The sequence below is a fragment of the Corvus cornix genome, chromosome 6, assembly GCF_000738735.6.
Source record: "Corvus cornix cornix isolate S_Up_H32 chromosome 6, ASM73873v5, whole genome shotgun sequence".
Taxonomy (NCBI): Eukaryota; Metazoa; Chordata; class Aves; order Passeriformes; family Corvidae; genus Corvus; species Corvus cornix.
Window position 1 is genome coordinate 22702451 of NC_046336.1, and position 7241 is coordinate 22709691.

The 7241-nt window shown below is 40.2% G+C and overlaps 1 long non-coding RNA gene across 1 annotated transcript; it reads left to right on the plus strand.

Annotated features, from left to right (window-relative positions):
• Positions 1-2058: 2058 nt before the first annotated feature.
• LOC120410194 lies at positions 2059-5614 on the plus strand. Its single transcript, XR_005602151.1, has 3 exons — positions 2059-2172; positions 2841-2890; positions 5451-5614. It is a non-coding gene; the product is annotated as an uncharacterized LOC120410194 (long non-coding RNA).
• The last annotated feature ends 1627 nt before the right edge of the window (positions 5615-7241 follow it).

The following is a 7241-nucleotide window of genomic DNA, read 5'->3' on the forward strand; positions in this document are numbered from 1 at the left end:
CCTTTTATTAAAATAAAACGGGTGAGGTGTTGGGGTCCCCCCCCTGCCGTGTAGCCCTGGGAGAGGGGCCCTGAGGGCACAGACACGGGGCTTCCCTGCCCCTGCTCAGCCTCGTTCCCATGGGTTGGTTTGTGTTCCCTGCGCGGGCAGAAGGACCCTTGGTCCCGTGACTGGAACAGTTCCTCAGCAGAGCTCCGGCCACGCGGCTGGAGAAATAAACATCTCTGAAACAGCTAGCAAGAATCTGTCTGTCCATATATATATCCTTTCCACAGGACTCCTGGTTTGATATATGCGTGTTGCAGGATCCCCACTGTAACAAGTGTCCTCTTACATTTAGCAGAAATAACTAGGTCTTGACTCACACATGATATAATTAATACTCCTAATTTATTTGCACTTGAATTTGACAAGGACTTTGGTATTAAGATTTCCATCTGTGTTTCTTGACCACTGTCTGTATTGTCATGTAGGATGCTTTCAATTAAGAATTAAACCAAGTGAAAAAGGCTTCTTTTCCATTTGTAATTTTACAGAATTATGTCCTTAAAAAAAAAAAAAAAAGCAACACCTGCAAAAGAAGTGGGACTTGAGGAGGCTTATTCCTTGGTATTACTTCATAGTTGATACTGTTTTTTTAGGTCAGCCTTTTTTTATTTTTTCCTCTAAGTTTGACTTTCATACATATTAAAAGAGGCTAGATTAAATTAGTGTAACGTATACCATGACAGGGAGCATTTCTGCTCACTTTTTTCTCTTTTGACACAACTGCCTCAACACCCTTTGTTACGTGGTAAGCCATGGCCTGGCCCCACTGGTTAAAACACAGAGACAGTAGCAGGGTTTGTTTGAATTTCTGCACAAAAATGCATATTTTTACTTCATACGGTGTCATAAACAAATAACGACACAAAAGGAAGGGGAAAACTATAGCTGTTAGCCAGCAAAAGCACTTAGAAAACTCATGAGTTTTAGGGTGGCTTTTAAGTGCATACAAGGAACTGCAACACCCTAGGAATATGGACAGGATTGGTTCAGTCTAAAAGAGTATAGAAAGGACTTTTTCTTAAGAGCAAAGAAAGCTTTTTTCTTTCTTTGCTACTAGTGAGGCAGGTAAGAACCCCATATACTTTTTATGCCCCTCAGGGCAACTGTGTTTTATTGATAGAATGGACTCTGTGCTGTGGCTAACATCAGCCTGGCCTGCAGCTCTGAATCAGCATGCCTGGCTTTAAACCCAAACAGCAGTGCTGCAACTTGCTGCAGACTGTGACATTTACTCACATTATTATCGCCAGCCAGAGAGGGGTACGGGAGGGAGGATCTGCTCTTTCTGTGGCTCTGTGCACTGTGCCCCAGAGGCAGCCACTGCCTCTGTAATGGATGCCAGCTGGCCAGGGCTGCGTGGGGAAGTTCTCCAGTGCCAGAGCACCTCCAGCTTTGGTTCTGTGTGTAGGGCTGGAATGAGGGGCCAGCGATCCCCAAGCATAGGTTTCAGGCTGAAGTAAGCTGATATTTGGAGACAAACCTCTGCAGAGCAGCCCCACTTCCTTTCTCTCATCAATATTTACCAGTTCTGTTCCATCTTCAGGGGTGTTTCCAATATGTTTTAAATATATTTTCCTTCTACAGACTGCAATTATTTGAAATGCTTCAAGAAAAATGATTTCTTTCATAAAGTGACTGGGATGACTTGAAATGCCAGAGTTTTGCTCAGAGTGATGACAGCCAGCAAGCTCGGCTGGGACTGTGCTTGGGCCACAGAGAGGGCTCAGCAAGCTCTGCAATCACTGCTCGCAGGGAGCACCAGGCTTCATTCTGAACACAAAGGCTCCGGGTTACCACTTAAACACTGAGGCTTTCTCTCTGTCGTGCCTACACATGCATATGAGCACATTCATTATTTGTATCACCAGAACTGGGATTTGGGGAGCTGAGGAAAGTGAAACTGAGGAGTTAAATCCTAATGGGGATTGCAGGGCCTCAGCTGGAAAATCTCCACAAGCTTGGAGCAATCAAATGCAGCTGAGGCCAATTTAAAACAAAACAAAACAACATCAACAAAAATCTATCTGTTCTCCTGGCAGGGGGATTTGCAGAGCTGTTGCTGAACAATAGGTCTCAGGGTATAAAAGACTTGCTCGGAAGTTACCCCCTTTTAAGCACGTTAAGGTATGTGGTGGGTAGGGTGTCTGCATGTGTGAGCAAAAGCCGGGTGTTTGCTTGAATAAGAAACCCAAAAATAAACATGTAACAGTAGAGAAGTCTTTCACTGTTTAAGCAGAGTGCCATCTGATATTTCATACAGTGGTTATTTTCTGTCCCTGCCATTAAACCTGAAGGACGAGTGAGAAAAGAACCTCTGTCTTTTTTTCCCCCCCAAAATACGTATTTTCTCTGACCAGTAAAGCGTTGCTGTTTCATATTAGGTTTGTTCAGAATGTTGAAATTCAGATTTTTTTTTTTTCAAATTTGCTAATTAAACTTTCTTATAAATTTTGCAAGTATCCCAGAATTGCATTTAGTAGCTTTCTTATGAGTAGTTGCTGTATTTAGGATTTGACATTTGGTAGGTTGAAACCAGTTGTGTAAATCCGTGGATGTGTGCTTTTTTTTCTATTAACTATATCTACAGAACTAGCACATTTATATAAATATTTATGGCTAAGTGCCTTTTAATCCTCAGTGCTATACTTATTTAAAGTTTGCCATTTCTGCTTGCACTACTGTCAGTAGACTGATTTGTTAGATTTATGTAAAGTGTGTAGTAAATCTTAACACTAAATTTTAACTACTCCTTTCAGCAGTTTAAAAAAGTGTCAACCTTTTTTTTTTTGCAGGGGAGAGACTTGGATTTTTTGCATTTGCTTCACTTTTTCTCTTCTTCCAGGTAGGATATGATAAGTCTTGAGTGATTATATTACCAACTGTATCACATCATCTTTCACTGACTTAAAATGCCCTGCATATATCTTGTGTCATTGCAGAAGAGAATTCAAATTTGAATATCATGGTAATTGTACTCTACAGAAATCTACATTCCTGATAAAATTAATATGACAATTTGTATTCTATCTCTTTCTATTTTTGTTTGTTTGCCTTTGGTTGAAGGAAAACCTCGTGCTATATTCATTCAAAGCTTTCCGAAGCTTTGTTTTTCCTTAGAAGATGTCCTAGATTTTATTCTTTAATGTTGTTCCTGATTTATTGAATGTCCATGTTTCCCTGGATGGTACCATCTTTTGAGTTATACATCATCGGAGTGACTCATTCCGATGATGTATTGCATTAATACATCATCAAAGCGCCTTGCTCTGCTGTTGCACTAATGATATGTTAGTATAATACATCATCAGAGTGAACTGCACTGATGATGTATTACTTAGATGGTGATGGCATTCTGTGAAGAAAAGGTTGAGGAGCAGGTTCAATACAGTCACAGGAGAAAAATTAGTCAATACAGAGTATAACTGTTTCTCCAGTAGTGATGCTGATGCTAAATTAGCACCATAGCCCCTGATCTGTACCCTTGCAGAAACACTGAGACATGCATTATCCCCGAAAGAGGAATGAATTCAGAACACTCAGCTAAAGGATTTTACAGATGAGAGGAGAGGTGTAACCGTACATATCACTGGAAAGCTAAAGGTTATATATATAGCTATAATTACTGGCTACCGAGAGATCAGATGAATCAAACAGGGCCAAAATAAGACCAAAGTCTAGGCATGTTCAGTAGCTGCCTCTCTGGTGGAGAATGTGACACACAGGGAGATGGAGATATAAGGGCTATAAATATGCTGTCTGAATTAAAACAGCTGCCACTTAGAAACCCCCATCAGGGATATTAAAATATTCTGAGGCATGTAGGAAGGCTATGCTATAGTACTTTTTTTTTTGTAACTTTAAATTATGTACTTTTTCAGTCGTGCTGTGTCACAGGCAGAACACCAGGGTCTCAGTGCTGTGTGCTCTCTCATGAGCTACAGGTGTAACAGACAAATTTCTAAGCGTGCACAGCTGATACACATAGAAATTAAAAAGTGTTAGATCTTTCAGTGTTCAAGTTGCTTTAAATTGTGTTTTTCAGTGACTGGAAGGACGAAATTGTGTATGTCCATGTATGGCTGCAAATCCTGCAAAATCAGACTTATATTATGCTGATATATTTGTAAAAGTGACATTTTATATGCTACACGTAATTTCTTTTACTTGTACTTATCTTTCTCTTGGATTGATCTCGGGAAGGAGGTTCCAGAGCAGCTACCTTCTGAGTTCACTTTCCAGGAAGGTGGAGGTGAAAATAGTGTTAAAATGAAACCTGTCAAGCTTGTAGAGAAGAGAGAGATGGTATTATTCCCAGATTTATTTATTTAATACAAGGCAGGGGCTGTGGCATACAGGTTTCTATACAAGAACAAAACATAATAAAAGGGTTGTGGCATGGTGTTCATGTCCCCACAAACCTTGCTTTCCCACCTTCTCTCTCATTCTGTTAACTCCTAATTCCCTTCATTTTTTTCAGCTGTTTCACAGCTAGTGCAAGGTGCACTTCATGCTCCACCATTGTACATGCCCCTGCATTCCTGCCCTGCACCTGCACAGCCTGGGTGGGCTTTTCTCTGGGATGTGAGGGAGCATGCCAGGCTATGGCTCCGGGCACCCTTTGCAGGAGGGTCTGTGCACAGCTTGCTGCTGTTCTCCTTGTCCCAGAACTGTACTTTGGCTGGACTGGCAACTCCCAGTCTGGGTAACTTTCATCTCTGAAACGGGGGGAGAAATTCCTTTGTAATCATAGATTCCCCTCTACCATCACACAGGTGATTCCCACACTCAGCATTGCCATCATAGTCTCCTTGATGCCAGACCAAAAAAAAAAAAACAACCCAAAAAGCAGCTAACACTGTTTTGTGCACCCAGTCAGTTTGAAGAGCAGTGATGAGATGAGGGTAGTGCCACTGAGGTGCAGCAGTGTCAGGCTGTGCCTCCTGGCAGCAGGAAGGGCACACTCTTGGCTGTCTCAGCAGCCTCCTTACAAAATTCTGGGAGGATTCCTACTCTTGGCTGTTTCATGCTCTCTTATATAAGCTTCCAAACCAGTCCCTCTTCCATTGCTCTCCTGATCATCCATCTTGTACAACTTGCAGAAAGACAGAGTGAGAGTGGTTTTAGATACGCTTTTGTTCTCTCTCTGTGTCTTTTCCTTTTATTCCCCTTTTCCTTTTCTTCTATTCCATTTGTTTCCCCCTTCCATTCCAGCTCTTCCTTTGTAGAGGTGATTGCTTTAAACTTGAATTATGTGATCAAGATACACTTTAGATATAAATTAGCTTTGAAAATAAAACATATTGTACCTGTTCTTAAAAAATCACAATGCTTTGTGGCAATATTCCCAAGATATTTATCAATGCTGCAAGTAATTGTTTCTCATTATTTTCAAATATTGCTAGACTCTGCTCTATGGAACTGAAATCGCACTGTCAAGCTTTTATTTGGAAATGAATACTTCAGAGCTACTCAATATTTCTATCACTATTGCAGGTATTTTCATAACAGCTCTCTCTTGTGATCCTTTAATGTCTCTTTATAAGAAACAGAAAATTAGACAGGATTTTAAAAAGAAAATCAGGAAATTAGTGAACTTATTTTTTGTGCATGCATTTCTGATACTACTTTTAGAAAAAATAAATGTGATGCTGTTCAAATAAATGCAGAAGAAACATTCTAAAACTTATTTTTTCAGTAATACTTTCAGCATTCAGATTTAGTATCTGATTTGCCATTTTCCATTTGTGGATTGGCACTAAAGTCAGATGATATTGCAAACATTAAGGCTTATGTAGAAAATTGCAGATGTCATGAAAAGTAACCAGGTTCCCCCTAGATATGTATAAAATATTACTTCCGTATCCTAATTAGTGGTAATGACTTTTAATAATGCAAGAACTAGGATGTACCTTTTGGGTCTGGACAAACTAAGCCGTAGTTTTTAATGTGGCTCATACATGTGTTTTGTTTCAACTAAGACAATCTGCCATAACACAGGACAAAACAAGATGTTCTAATTTTCTATAAATAAAGCTTGCTTTGGTTAAGATAGAAACTGCCAATTGCAGAAATACACACGTTGTTCGTAATTTATAAACAATAAACACTTCTTTTGGCAGGCTTCCACGCAGTTCCTTTCTGCTCGAGGTCTAAACTGTGAATGAGAAATGATGTGAAAGTTACAAATGGAATGGCTGAGGGACCTGGCAGCGTTTGAAGTGATACTGGTGCCAATCCAAATCCATGCTAGAGTCCGTTAGGATAGGCCAGTTCAAAGATGTAATACAACTTACTGGAAGTGGCTATATCAATGAAATGTCAAGTGAAATATATATAGTACTCTAATTGCCATGTGGTAATGACAGAATATTGCTGAGGCTTTTCTCATTCCTGCCTTTCATATTATGGTGGAGATGCAGATAAGCAGTTACTTGTGCATCTGGATTTCAAATGGTTGAAACTTCAGTTAACTTTATATTTATAAGGGTGATGTTGGATAAAATGAACCTTTTTGGGGAAAAGTGTGGAGAGATTTGGCATCAGAGGAGCCATAACTGGCAAATTGTTGAATACTCATTGCTTTGAACATGAAAATGGCCCTTTTGTATCAATTTGCTTTCCATCTCCAGTCTCCTCTGCCATGCCTTATTACAGCTGTGGCTTGGGATCACCTCTGGAGTTGTTTTCTTCTTCTCCTCCTCTCCCGATCAGCACGAAGCGGGTACACTACTTAAATGGGTGCTCCAGGCTGACTCATGTCATGTGAACATCATGCTCAGGCTTTTTATGTGAGCAATGGACTGGTTTTATTGTGCCAGTAATCCAAACACTTATTTCTTCCCACTTCTTCAGGGTGGGAAGGTGCTAAAACTTCAGGCTTTTCTAATTGTCTGAAATCAGTCAGATTTGGGTGGGAAAACCTTCTTTTTGAAATGTTTATACTTCTGTCGAGTGGTCAGCAGGTTACTTCTCTCATAGTAATCTACACTGTTAGAGCTCTGCTCTAACAGGAACCAGTGTTTTCAGATTTTCCTGAGCTGGTTGGGATTAAGCAGGCTCTAGCATTTCCTTCCCTAGTCCAAGAGTTATCCTAGATAAATTTCCTACAGCCCACTGCTACAACACAGTGACCTGTTTTTTTGACACTTCACAAAACATGTTTGTCTCATCAGAAAACACTGTTTAGTGAAGTT